Source organism: Halichoerus grypus, chromosome 15, assembly GCF_964656455.1.
Source record: "Halichoerus grypus chromosome 15, mHalGry1.hap1.1, whole genome shotgun sequence".
NCBI classification, from domain to species: domain Eukaryota; kingdom Metazoa; phylum Chordata; class Mammalia; order Carnivora; family Phocidae; genus Halichoerus; species Halichoerus grypus.
In genome coordinates, this window is record NC_135726.1 from 12,836,822 (window position 1) to 12,851,327 (window position 14,506).

The following is a 14,506-nucleotide window of genomic DNA, read 5'->3' on the forward strand; positions in this document are numbered from 1 at the left end:
AATTTTTTGTGTCCTTCAGTATTTTTTCATTTTTTAGTAAATAGCTTGCATATTTTTGGTAAGTTTATTCCTAGACATTTTATCGTTTTTGTGGAGTCTTTTCTGTCTATTGTTTGTAGTAGTTTCTTAGTTCTCTTGGATGGAATTTATACCATATATAAATGGAAATGATTTTACCTCCTATCCAATTCTTACATCTCTAATTTCTTTAGGTTATTTAACTGCATTGACTAGTACCTTCTGTGTAACAATGGTTGGTACCTGTTCATGTGCCCTGACTTTAGTGGGAATGCTTCTGGGGTCTTCCAGTTAAGTGAAATGCTGGCTTTTATCTGAGTTTTATATGTTTTATCATGTTAAGGAATTATCCATCACATCCTACTTTAATGAGGATTTTTTTTTTTTTTACCAGAAAATGGGGTTGAATTTCGTCAAGTGTTTATTACATTTATGGATCTCGTAGGATCTATTATTATGTCGTGTTCAGAAGTTTCCTAGTATTAAACCATCCTTGCATTCCTGGAATAAATTCCCTGTGATCTTTTAATATTCTGTGCGGCCCTGCTTTAGAAGCTTTGTTGACAGAGCCACTTGCCATTGTAAACTCCGCTGGAGAGGGTCTGCGGACATGAGTCAGTACGTGTGGGCTGAATTGGCCTTTCCTGAAGTAAGGAACCATTAGTTTGATTCTCTTCCAGGAAACCCAGCTCCAGACTCTTCCCTGGTGTAATGGGCCATAGAAACTAGGGTCAGGGTACCTGCTGGCTCAGTTGGTAGGGCATGCTGCTGTTGATCTTGGGGTCATGAGTTCAAGCCCCACACCAGGCATAGAGCTTACGAAAGAAAGAAAGAGAAGGAAAGAAAGAAAGAAAGAAACGGGGGTTTTCCACCAATTTAGGAAAAACTGCATGATTCTGATCTTAGCCTTTTTCAGGTTAGCTTCGTTGTTTTGATTAATTTCAAAACAAAATATATCAAACCCGCCCCCCCAAAATGTAGCTAAGCAATTTTTATTATACTCAGTTTTGTTTATGTAACACTTTAAGAGGATGTTGCAATAGGCTTTTAGAGCTGCTGGGCTATTATAAATATGAACTTGGGACTTGGTGCCCTAATTTTTCTCAGGAAGGGGGAAAAAGTTAAAAGAGTCTGGGTCTGTAACAAAAACCTTTGGGTTCTTGGTCACTGGAGGGATGCAGTGCCCAATCCATAGAAGAGGCATTCACTTGGCAATGCGGCCCAGTGGTTAAGACAGTAGCTTCTGGGTCAGTTTATCTGGGCTTAAGTCCTTGCTCTTGGGTTTACTACTTGTGTGATCTCAGACAAGTTACTTCACCCTTCTAGTCCTCAGTTTCCTTATCGGAAAGTGAGGATGAGAACAGTTCCTACTTCTAGCCTCGTTATGAGGAGTCAGCGAGTTTAATACATGGCGAACTCCTTGCAGGAAATGTGAGGGAGCCTGAGTGGGTATTAAAGCATCCAGTGGGGATGGAACCAGGTGGTCCCTGCATTCAATGACCTTCCTGACCTTCACTGACCTCAGTCCTCATGCAGATATCTGCAAGGTGTGCTTAGACAAGTGAACAGCAGGTTCTCAAGGTCAGGGGCTTCTAAGATGAAGCGAAATAGGAAAAAAAAATCTTTTGTCAGTGTCTGGGCTACAGAAGACGGAGGAATGAAAGATTCCTTAAGGTTGACATTTCAGATAATTTGTGAGCTAAGGGAAAAGAGCTGGCCCAATGCTCTTGGCCCCTGACCAGGTTTTTCTGCAATCTTTAATTCCAAGGCTTAGAGCTCCCTTGAGAGTGGGCTGGTTTGCTTTTGAACGCAGCGTCTGCACGGTGGCTCTCTTGGGTATTGCTGCCCATTCACACGTATAGTATCGGTTTTTGAGAGGGTGTAGGGGACATTTTTGCTGTGGGCAGAGGGGCAACTTCGCACGGTGGATGAGTGTAAAGGGAGTATTCGGGTTCTCCCATCAAACAGCATTGGGCTGGCTCTCCTTTAGGTGTTCTGTCTCATTTAGTGAAGCAGGAACCAGGTTGGAGCCTTCAAAACACTAGCTTGCTGTTTCTAATTAGCTATTTAATAAGATGTTTTAAATTGGAGTATAATTTACTTAAAATGCTCAGGCCTTAAATGTTCCACCTGATGGTATTTTAGTTTCCTAGGGCTCCAAGCAAAATACCACAAACCTGGTGGCTTAGAGGAACAGAAATGTGTTCTGTCACAGGTCTGGAGCCTAGAAATCCAAAATCAAGGTGTCGTGTCAGCAGGGCCACAATCTCTTTGAAGGCCCTAGGAGAGGACCTTCCATTGCTTCTTCCTGGCTTCTGGGGGTTGCATGCAGTTCCTGGCGTTCCTTGGCTTGCAGACGTATCATTTCAATCTCTGTCTTTATCATCGCCTGGTATCCTGCCACTTTTCTTATAAGAACACAAGTGTTTGGATTAGGATCTATCCTAATCTGGTGTGACCTTACTCTAACTTAACTAATTACATCTGCAAAGTTACTTGGACCTCTTTCCAAGTAAGGTCACATTCTGAGTTTCCAGGTGGATATGAATTTTGGAGGGGACACTATTCAACATGGATTATTTTATTTATTTATTTGACAGAGACACAGTGAGAGAGGGAACACAAGCAGGGGGAGAGGGAGAAGCAGGCTTCCCACTGAGCAGGGAGCCTGATGTGGGGCTTGATCCCAGGACCCCGGGATCATGACCTGAGCCGAAGGCAGACGCTTAATGACTGAGCCACCCAGGCGCCCCCAACATAGATGTTTTTTGACAGTCGTGTATATACCCCTGCGACCACCGCCCCAATCAGGAACTGGAACATTTCCATCATGCCCCTTTCCAGTGAATTCCTAGCACCACCGCCCACCCCAGACAACCACTGTTCTGATTTCTGTCACCATAGATCAATTTTCTTGCCTGTTCTTGTGTTCACATAAATGGAATTCTATAGCCTGTGCTCTTTTGTGTCTGGCCTCTCTGATTTACAATGTTTTTAAGATTCGGCCATGTTTTTGCATGGACCAGTAGATGGTTCCTTTTTTCTTGCTGAGTAGTGTTCCGTTGCGTGATTAGACCACAGTTTTTACATGTATTCTTCCATGGATGGACGTTTGGATGGTCTGCAGTTTTTGGAACTCTGTGTGACTCAGACTAGGAATGTAGCGGCAATGCATATTCTTGTTCGTTTTCTTGTGGACGTATGTTTTGATTTCTCTAGGTTGAATATGAGGAGTGGGATTGCTACGTCACAGGGCAGGTATATGTTTAACTTCATTAGAATTGCCAGGCTTCCAGAATGATTGTACTGGGGTACGCTCCCAAGGGCGACGTGTGAGAGTTCCAGCTACTCTGTGTCCTCGTGAACTCAGCTAGTTGTTTTCTTTGCATAGAGAGGATAACCCTCTGCAGAGGGCTCCATCCACAGTGCTGTCAGGCCAAAGACCCTGCAGCCACTGACTTCTACCTCACTCCTTTTTGCTTTGATTGGTTTTCCTTTTTATCCTGTTGCTGCAAGGACGTTTTCAGACACAGGTCTGCTGGGGTCCCTTTGTCCACTCTCCCTGTCTTCCAAAGAACAGCACTTGTGTGGAGCCTCCACACTCTGTTCTTCCACTCTTGAGTCTCCTTGCTTGTCGGAGGTCAGAGGTTGGTCGGAGGTCAGAGTCCTTCAGAGGGACAGCAGCAGCTTTCTTAAAGGAGGGGCTGCTTAGAGCGTTCAGGGGTCCCATGTGACGAGTTCCACACTGGGTTTCTTTCTTCTTGCACAATCAAGTAAGTGTTTTCCTCACAGATCTCTATTGATGGTGCAAAAGCAACTGCAATAAAGGAAATCATTCAAAAATAAAAGAGGAGGCATAAGTTTTCCAAAACTCATTTTTACTGCTTTTTATAATAGTGAATAATAATAATAGTGATAAATACTGAGCTACTCGGAACGCTACACCAGCTCATGTTCTGAGCTTTCCATATATAGAAACTTGGTAAATCCTCACATAACCCTTGGAGGTTGGAAGTTCATATCAAGCCTATTTTACAGATGAGGAGCCTGAGGCAAGAAGAGAATCCTCACCTCTCCGACTGCAAGGTGGAGCCAGAATTTGAACTCGGGTGTTTCTAGCTTCAGAGTCTTTATCTTACTTGGACATTTTTTCCTTAGAGTCATTCACATTTGAGAAACCTAGCCACACTTATTTAAATGGGAGATCCGCATCACCTGCTATAACTAGATAAGCACAAAAATGAATGCTCTGATAACATAATTCTAACTTGATCCTGTTGCTCCTCCCTTACCCCCATTCTTCATGGTTTGTGCTTCCAGTTTCATATTTAAGAAAATTTTGACCACCTCAAAGCCACAAAGATTTTTTTCCTAGGTTTTTCTCTTAGAATTAAGCCTATGATCCATTTCAGGTTATTTTTATGCATGGTGTGCAGTAAGGGTTATGCTTAATTTTTTTTTTTTTTTTTTTTTTGGTCTAAGGATGTCCGATAATTTCTGCAGTATTGGTTGAAAAGACTCGCTTCTGTTTTCTCTGAGTCTGGCTTTCTCAGTAAATGGGAGGGTTAATTTGCAGAGTTGCCACAGGAGAGAAAGGTATAATCATTTTGCTACACCTGTTGGCACGTGGTCTGTGCTCAGTAAATAGCAATTAGTTCTCGGATTATGCTAACTGCTTTCCTGTAGTTTGGCATTAGGTTGTTTCCAGTTTTCTTTCTTCAAATGTAAATAGCAGTACAGTGGATATTCTAGGCATACAGCTTGCCTTTTTCTTTAAAATTATTTTAGGGTGTATTTATGGATCTTTGTCCCTACTACAAATGAATGTTAAAAGTGGATCCTTGTGCTCTGCTGGAAGCCATGCATTGCTTTTGAATTAGCCCTGCTTCCAACCAGAGGGAGCTTCTTGGGAGGGTTAAGAATTGGCATCATCACCTTCCGTGGGAAACCTTTCCTGCCTCCCTGACCCCCACTCACTGTGGTCCCCTGGTTGGTGGTTCCTCATCTTCCCTTTGGCTGCACACACTTTCCTATGATGCTGTTTTGTACTCCTTTATTTCCCTCTCACCTCCCCCACCGCCCTGTGTGCCTTTTCCCGGGATCACCGCTTACTAGTTCCCAGCATGGTGGATGCACAGAGTGGATGCTTCGTACAGCGGTGACTCTAAGAACGGCACCCAGTACTGCCGCTGGGTGTGTGGACACCTCTGGAGTGAGCCTTCTGATGACCGCATTCTTCTCGCACCAGTGGCTGGTGCTTCCCCGGCGTCCATCTGTCTCACCATTCCCAGCTTCCTCTAAGTGAGGGGTTGCAGCCCTGGTTAACGTTAGCTGGTGTTGCGGGGTACTTGGCTCTCTCGTTAAATAACGTTGGGTCCCAGAAGGAGGAAGTTACTTTTCTGTTCTTTTTCAACCCTTCTGACTTATCTAGGAAGGGTTTCTCAGCCTCAGCACTATTGACCTGTGGGGCTGGAAAATTCTTTGTTGGGAGGGGCTGCCCTGCGCACTGGGGGTGTTGACAGCGTCTCTGGCCTGCATGCACTAGATAGTTGCACTAGCACCCCCACCCCCAGGTGTGACAACAAAAAAAATACCTCTCAGCATTGCCAAATGTCACCTGGGGGACAGAATCCATCTCCTGGTTGAGAACTACTGCTCTGGGGAAAAGACTCAGTCTATGCTAAAATATTTTCTTTTTTTCTTTCTTTCTTTTTTTTTTTTAAAAGATTTTATTTAAATTCAAGTTAGTTACCATATGGTGTATTATTAGTTTCAGGGGTAGAATTTCATGATTCATCAGTGGCATGTAACACCCAATCCTCATTACATCACATGCCCTCCTTAATACCCATCCCCCAGTTGCCCCATCCTCCCCAATCCCCTCCCCTCCAACATCCCTTAGTTTGTTCCTTACAGTTCTCTAACCCTTGCTAGTCTCCCTTTTCCAAAAAAAGAGAGCAGATCCGTAGCTCAGAGCCTTCAACAGGCAAAGCTTTCTCACTAGAATTTAACTACATTTGTTTTGCTTTCCTTGATGTCACCTTTTCATTCTGGCAAGTGACAGCTGTTTTTCTCCTAATGTAAGTGTTATCACATTTTCTTTACAAGTTAATTTGAGTAAAAAGGTGAGTGACTATAGAGAAATAGGTCTCAATCTATGTAAATATGGCCCCAGTAGTGTTGTGCTAGGCACCCGACTCCAAGGAGAGGCTAAGGAACACATCTTCCTGTCTCAGCGCTTCGGTCAGCTGTAGATCTGGGCAAGTGTTCATGTTCCGTTTCACCTAAGACAGTATGCCAGCTTGGAAGGTGCCCGAGGGATCTGGCATGGGTGCCAGGCCTCCCAGATGCTGCTACTAATCGTTACGTCCATGCAGCACCTGCCAGGAGTGTACTGCTTGCTCCAAGCTTTTGGTCTGTGGACCCAGGAGTGGGTCTTACTTGATAAGATCTGCCAGGTGACTTTGGATCACAAGCATCAAGGCAGTGCATGTCTGGATCCCGTCCAGTTGTGTCTGGGAAACAGGCACTTGAAAACAGATCACGCAGGTCTGGAGCCTTTCTGATTTCATAGAGAGGTCAGATGTGGGAAAATAGCACAATGTTTCATTCATATCAGACATCTTGGCAGAATTGCCGATCTGCTCCTGCCTCGTGGGAAAAGCCTTGATCAGATACCAAAGTAAGTGAGAATATCACACTTAGCAACCCTCAATGAACTAATGGGTCTAGGCATGAAGTGTCAGGGGCCATCAACATTAGAAAAGAATGATTATCAGACCTTACAAACCCCCTGTTGAAATAACCCAGTTCCACTTATACTGGTAACAAAGGGTTTGAGCTTGAGTCTGACCCAACTGCCAGTGTGCAGAAACAGAGGACAAAGGAACATATTGAATTGTACCATGAATGTGCAGTCGATGAAGTCTGGACTGGAGACACTCTACAGAGCAAATATCCTGGGTTCTTCAACAGATGAATTGTAAGGGAAAGAATGGGATGGAAGGGAAATCCCATAGATGAAAACAGACTTAAAAGATACACGAAAAAATTTTAAAAAGATTTTACTTATTTGACAGAGAGCACAAGTAGGCAGAGCGGCAGGCAGAGGGAGAGGGAGAAGCAGGCTCCTCGCTGAGCAGAGAGCCCAATGTGGGGCTAGATCCCAGGACCCTGGGATCACAGCCTGAGCCGAAGGCAGACGCTTAACCGACTGAGCCACCCAGGCACCCCAAAAGATATATGAAATTTGAAAAAAGGACAAAGCTTAAAAACTATAGTGTTTAGGGATTCACACTTGATAGTGTGCTGGATAAAGCCGTAAAGAAACCAGGAAGGTGAATGCTGTCATAGGATTATGGTTACTCTTAGTGGGGAGCTGTGATTGGGTCTCGTGGAGGGACTTCTAGAGGGCCTGGCCAACTTTTCTATTTCTTGATTTGGTGTGAGTTCCAAGGCACGATTGTCTTAAAATAATTCATTAAACAGTACATTTGTTTTATGTTATTCCTATCTGTGTTTTATTTTAAATATTTTTATATTATTATTTTTAAGTATTCTCTACACCCAACATGGGGCTCAAACTCACAACCCCGAGATCAAGAGTCCTATGCTCTACTGACTGAGCCAGCCAGGTGCCCCTATCTGTGTGTTATTTTAAAATAAGTTTTTAGGGGTGCCTGGATTGGCTGAGTCGGTTAAGCGTCTGCCTTTGGCTCAGGTCGTAATCTCGGGGTCCTGAGATTAAGCCCCGCATTGGGCTCCCTGCTCAGTGGGGAGTCTGCTTCTCCCTGTACCCCTCCCTCTGTCCCTCCCCCAGCTCGTGCCCTCTCTCTCTCAAATAAAATCTTTAAAAAAAAAATTAAATAAAAAACAATATGCTTTAAAAATAATATGCTACCTTTTGTAGGAAAACGATACAAACTATGAGAAACTTGCTTTTCTATTTTGTTAAAAAGATTTTATTTACTTATTTTAGAGAGGGCACAACTGGGGGGAGGGGCAAAGGGAGAGGGAAAGAGAGAATCCCAAGCAAACTCTGGCTGAGTGTGGAGCCTGACCGGGGCTAGATCCCAGGACCCTGAGATCATTACCTGAGTTGAAATCAAGAGTCAGACACTTAACCAAATGAGCCGCCCAGGCACCCCTTCTTCTATTTTGAAATATAAACAATTCAAGGATAAGCCAAAAAATATAAAATGTTTATCTTCAGGGAGAGGGAAATGATGGGGGGGAAAGATAGTGGAAGCTAGAACTTTCTGAACATATTTTTATGGTTTTTACTTTGGAATTACATATTTTATATAATTAAAATTTTTAAAAATCCCTAAAAATAACAAACAGATGGAAATGTATGGTTTTTTTTTTTTTTTTTTTTTTTTTTACTGTCTATTTCCAATGAGATAACTAAATATAGAAAGAACCACAAAGAAATCTTAAACTGCATGGACTTGTTAAGTTATAGCACTGTTACCATTTTGAAACTACTATCTATATAGAAGGACAAAACAAATAATCATCTTAAGTGTCATTAAGAAAAAGATTTTCAGCACAAGACAAAAGAGATGCAAATAATCCAAAGAAGTTAAAAAAAAAAAACTTATAATTCTAATGATTTATCTACAAATTAATGATTTATTTTTCTATTTAAAAATACTAATTTCTGGGGCACCTGGGTGTCTCGGTTAAGTGTCCAACTCTTGATTTCAGCTCAGGTCATGATCTCAGGGTCATGAGAGCAAGTCCCACACTGGGCTCTGTCTGAGCGTGGAGCCTGTTGAAGATTCTCTCTCTCCCTCTGCCCCTCCCCCTCACTTGCATGTATGCTCGCTGGGTCTCTCTCTCTCTCAAAAGATTAATTTCCTAGGTCTGTCCACCTGAAGAGCCTATGGACACTGACAACCAGGTAGTAATAAGCACCCTGTAGTGCTCAGGCTCTGGTTTTTTGGTATCATTCCCCACTAAAAGAGCTCTGTGGAAAAGTAGCTGATTTCTAGTCTGAGGCAGAAAATGTCCAAGATGAGCCTGGAACCTCCACTCATGCTTGAAAGCAAGGAAGCTATTGAAGACTACTGGAATCATGTTAGTAGGACAGGACCCTACTGGAAAGAGCTCCCACTATCCTAATGATGAAATAATTTGGGCACCAAGAAGAATAACAAACTGTTTTGCAATATCTTATTGTTAAATCTCCAGCTATCATACGGCCCAGTGACTCACTCCTAGGTATTTCCCTAAGGAAAATAATATATTTCCACAGAAAGACCATCTCTATGCAAATGTATGTGGATTTAGTCATACTTGCAAAACCCTGGAAGCAACGTAAATGTCATTTGATAGATGGATAAACGAATTGTGGTATAATGGAATGCTACTCAGTAATAAAAGGAAAAGACCACCGATACACTCAGCAACATGGTGAATCCCCAACGCGTTTGCTAAATGAAAGAAGACGGGACAGAAATGGCAACATACTTTATGATTCTGTTTATATAATGTTTTGGGGGGAAAACCTTATTAGGAACAGTAATTAGATAAATGTTCGTCAGAGGTATAGGATGGGGAAAGGGATTGGCAGCAAAGGGATACAGGATAAGTTTTTGGGGGTGATAGAAATGTTCCAGATCTTAGAATAATATGTTTGTGTATATTCGTTAAAACTCATCACACTGTACACTTAAAGAGGGTGAACTTCAGTGTATATCAATTTTACTTCAATAAACCTGCCTTAAAAGTAACTTTAATGGATTGAAATATGTAAGTTAAAAGATGAATGAATTCAAAATGATACTGAAGAATCATTCATTACCTTTGGAGGATTCTAGGGAAGAACTCATTCTGGAAAGTGGCACATAAGTCAAGGGAAAGAAGCAAACTGTTATCCTGCTTTTTCTCTACAGAACAAACTTTGAGGTAAAAAAACAGATGAGGAGGGAACGTTCTCCTTTCTAGGAGGATCACAGTAATAAACGTAGAAGGAAAGGTAGAAGCAGAAAGTCACCACCTGGATTGACTAATGGAATACTGGAGGGCTAGAATCATCAATGTTTGATGAAAGATAAAAGGCTGATGGAGAACTGTATAATAGATGAATCATGGATAAAGAACATGACATTAGCTTACTAAAGGGGGATGAGAAGACATTTTGTGTCTCCTGCTGTAAGGCGGGACCCCCTGTGGAAACCCTACCCAAACCCAGTGAAGCTTTTTGATCTGAATATTAAGAAACGCAGTGATAAATATGCTGAATGGCATTCCAAGGGTGCAATCAACCAAATGCACAATGTGGTAGGTCTATAGGACAAGTGACCCAGTTTCTTCAACAATAACAAAAAGGGAAAGTAAACTTTCATAGATTAAAAAGTCTTAAGAGTTCAAAACTTACCACAGATCTACGGAAATTAAGGTAGTGGGTTACTGGCATAGAGGTAAACATACAGATCAATGGAATACGATTGAGATTCCAGAAGTAAATCCACATCTGTCTATGCGTCTGTGGTCAACTGAGTTTTGGTGAGGGTGCCAATGCCATCCAATGGAGGAAAGACAGTCTTTTCAAAAAATGGTGCTGGGACAATTGGATAGCCCCACACAAAAGAATGAAGTTGGGCTCTTACCTCACACCATATACAAAAATTAACTCCATATGCATCACAGATTTAAATAGAAGAGCTAAAACCATAAAACCCTTAGAATAAAACACATGTAAATCTTTGTGATCTCGGATTAGGCAGCAGTTTCTTAGGACACCAAAAAAGAAAAAAAAAGATAAATTGGACTTCATCAGATTTAAAAACTTTTGTGCATCCTGGGATCCTATCAAAAAGGTGAAAAAACACCCCACAAAATGGGAGAAAATACTTACAAATCATTTATCTTTTTTAAAATTTATTTTTTATTATTAACATATAATGTACTGTTTGTTTCAGGAACACAGGTCTGTGATTCATCAGTCTTAGACAATACCCAGCGCTCACCACAACACCTATCCTCCCCAATGTCCATCACCTAGCTACCCCATCCCTCCCATCCCCCACCACTCCAGCAACCCTCAGTTTGTTTCTTAAGATTAAGAGTCTTTTATGGATTTGTCTCCCTCTCTGATTTGTCTTGTTTCATTTTTTCCTCTCTTCCCTTACGATCCTCTGCCTTGTTCCTTAAATTCTGCATATCAATGAGATCATAGGATAATTGTCTTTCTCTGATTGACTTATTTCACTTAGCATAATACTCTCTAGTTCCATCCATGCATTGCAAATGGCAAGATTTCGTTTTTTGATGGCTGCGTAATATTCCTCTGTGTGTGTGTGTGTGTGTGTGTGTGTGTACACACACATTCCTCTGTCGATGGACATCTTGGCTCTTTCCATAGTTTGGCTATTGTGGACATTGCTGCTGTAAACATTGGGGTGCACGTGCCCCTTTGGATCACTACATTTGTATCTTTGGGGTAAATACCCAGTAGTGCAATGGCTGGGTCATAGGGTAGCTCTATTTTCAACTTTTTGAGGAACCTCCATACTGTTTTCCAGAGTGGCTGCACCAGCTTGCATTCCCACCAACAGTGTAGGAGGGTTCCCCTTTCTCTGCATCCTCGCCAACATCTGCTGTTTCTTGACTTGTTAATTTTAGCCATTCTGACTGGTGTGAGGTGGTATCTCTTTGTGGTTTTAATTTGTATTTCCCCGATGCCAAGTGATGTTGAGCACTTTTTCATGTGTCTGTTGGCCATTTGGATGTCTTCTTTGCATAAATGTCTGTTCATGTCTTCTGCCCATTTCTTGATTATTTATTCTTTGAGTGTTGTGTTTAATAAGTTCTTCATAGATTTTGGATACTAGCCCTTTATCTGATATATGTCATTTGCAAATATCTTCTCCTATTGTGTCAATTGTCTTTTGGTTTTGTTGACTATTTCCTTTGCTGTGCAAAAGCTTTTTATCTTGATGAAGTCCCAATAGTTAATTTTTGCTTTTGTTTCCCTTGCCTTTGGAGACGTGTCTAGCAAGAAGTTGCTGCAGCCGAGGTTGAAGAGGTTGCTGCCTATGTTATCCTTAAGGATTTTGATGGATTCCTGTGTCACATTTAGGTCTTTGATCCATTTTGAGTCCATTTTTGTGTATGGTGTAAGGAAATGGTCCAGTTTCATTCTTCTGCATGAGGCTGTCCAATTTTCCCAACACAATTTGTTGAAGAGACTGTGTTTTTTCTACAAATCATACATCTAATAAGAGTCTCGTACCCAGAATGTATTAAGAACTGTTACAACTTGGGGTGCCTGGGTGGCTAAGTTTAAGTGTCTGCCTTTGGCTTGGGTTGTGATCCCAGGGTCCTGGAATTGAGCTTCGCATCAGGCTTCTTGCTCAGTGGGGGTCTACTTCTCCCTCTCCCTCTGTGCTCTCTCTCTCTCTCAAGTAAATAAATAAAATACTTTAAAGAAAAATAGAACTGTTAAAACTAAAAAAAAAAAAAAAAAAAGATGGGGGTTCCTGGCTGGCTCAGTTAGTGGAGCATGGGACTCTTGGTCTCAGGGTTGTGAGTTGAAGCCCCACGTTGGGTGTGGAGATTACTTAAAAATAAAATCTTAGGGCGCCTGGGTGGCTCAGTCATTAAGCATCTGCCTTTGGCTCAGGTCATGATCCCAGGGTCCTGGGATTGAGCCCTCCATCGGGCTCCCTGCTCGACGGGAAGCCTGCTTCTCCCTCCCCCATTCCCCCTGCTTATGTTCCCTCTTTTGCTCTCTCTTTCTCTGTCAAATAAATAAATATCTTTAAAAAGAAAGAAAATCCTGGGGTGCCTGGGTGGCTCAGTCATTAAGCATCTGCCTTCAGCTCAGGTCATGATCTCAGGGTCCTGGGATCGAGCCCCGCATTGAGCTCCCTGCTCTGCAGGAATCCTGCTTCTCCCTCTCCCACTCCCCCTACTTGTGTTCCCTCTCTCGCTGTGTCTCTCTCTGTCAAATAAAATCTTAAAAAAATAAAATCTTAAAAAAAAAAAACTAATTAGAAGATGGGTAAAGGACTTGAATAGACATTTCTCCAAAGAAGATATACAAATGGCCAGTAAGCACATGAAAAGATGCTCAGTATCTCTAGTCATCAGGAAAATGCAAGTAAAAACCACATGAGATACCATTTCACACCCACTGATGGGTATAATAATAATAATAATAATAATAAAAAGATAATAACAAACATTGACAAGAATGTGGAGAAATCAGAACACTCATTCACTGTGGATGGGATATATAAATATAAAATGGTGTAGCTGCTTTGGAAAACAGCTTGGTTCCTCAGAAAGTTAGATTAACCACATGACCCGGCAACCCCATTCCTGGGAATATACCCAAGGAACAAAACCTATGTCCACACAAAGACTTGTATAGGAGCGTTCATAGCAATATCATTTGTATTAGCGCCACCCCCCCCCGCCCCGGTGAAAACAACCCTAATGTCCATCAACTGATGAATGGCTAGGGAAAATGTGGTGTATCCGCACAATGGAATATTATTTCACAGTAAAAAGGAAGGAAGTAGTAGTCTCCGTGGTAAGATGGCGGTTGCCACAGAGCACCATGTGGTAATGGCGGTGACAGAGCCAGAACTGCTCCCCAGTGAAGAGGGAAGTAAAGTCTTTCAAGGAAAAAGGTAATGCAAACTATGCCAAGAAAGATTACAGTGAAGCTTATAACTATTATACAGAAGAACTAGATCTGTGTCCTAAAAATGCTAGCTGAAGTTAGAATTGAGCAGCCAGTTTGATGATGCTCAGAAGGTGCCAGGAAGCTCTTGGAGATGCATAGCAGTGAGGTTGAATGACAGTTTTGTCCTGGGGACATCCATGGGAAGGCAAATGCCCCCTATCTCTAGGGAATGCCATGGCGGCACGTCACCGTTTCCAGAGAGCCCTAGAACTGGATCACAAAAATGCTCAGGCACAACAGGATATATATGAACGTGAGAAGAGAACAGGAACAGATTTTGAGAAGCAGGATTTTCGGAAAGTAGTTTTCTGCATGGACTGTGCCCTAGAGTTTGCCCTGCCTGCCATTGCTTCAAAATCACCAAAGCAGAATATTTAGCGATGCTGGGTCATTATCCAGAAGCAGGGTCTGCAGCCAGTGACATTCCACCAGTGGCCATGCTCTGTATGTATGAGGTCTCTGCCGTTATTAGGAAGACTGTATTGAGAAGGTAGTTCAGTTTTTTTTTTTTGTACAGGCTCTTGAGATGGCCCCTGACCCCAAAAATGCCTCCCTTGCTTGCAGAAATGCCAAAGCACTTAAAGCAGAGCAAGAAGAAGGAAATTACAAGCTGGCGTATGAACTATACACAGAAGCCCTGGGGACAGACCCCCAACAATATAAAAACAAATGCTGAGTTCTACTGTAACTGGGGTATAGATCATTCCAAGCTTAGGAGACTAGATGGTGCAATAGAAGATTGCACAAATGCAGTGAAGCTTGATTCCACTTAATTAAAAGCCTCCT

The 14,506-nt window shown here is 42.2% G+C and overlaps 1 protein-coding gene and 1 pseudogene across 2 annotated transcripts in view; both read left to right on the forward strand.

The window, feature by feature from the left end:
- Positions 1–14,506, forward strand: part of IL34 (interleukin 34) — a 58,242-nt gene that overhangs the window by 29,131 nt on the left and 14,605 nt on the right. The gene's annotated exons all lie outside the window — the stretch shown is intronic.
- LOC144380227 (dnaJ homolog subfamily C member 7 pseudogene) lies at positions 1,562–14,493 on the forward strand (annotated as a pseudogene).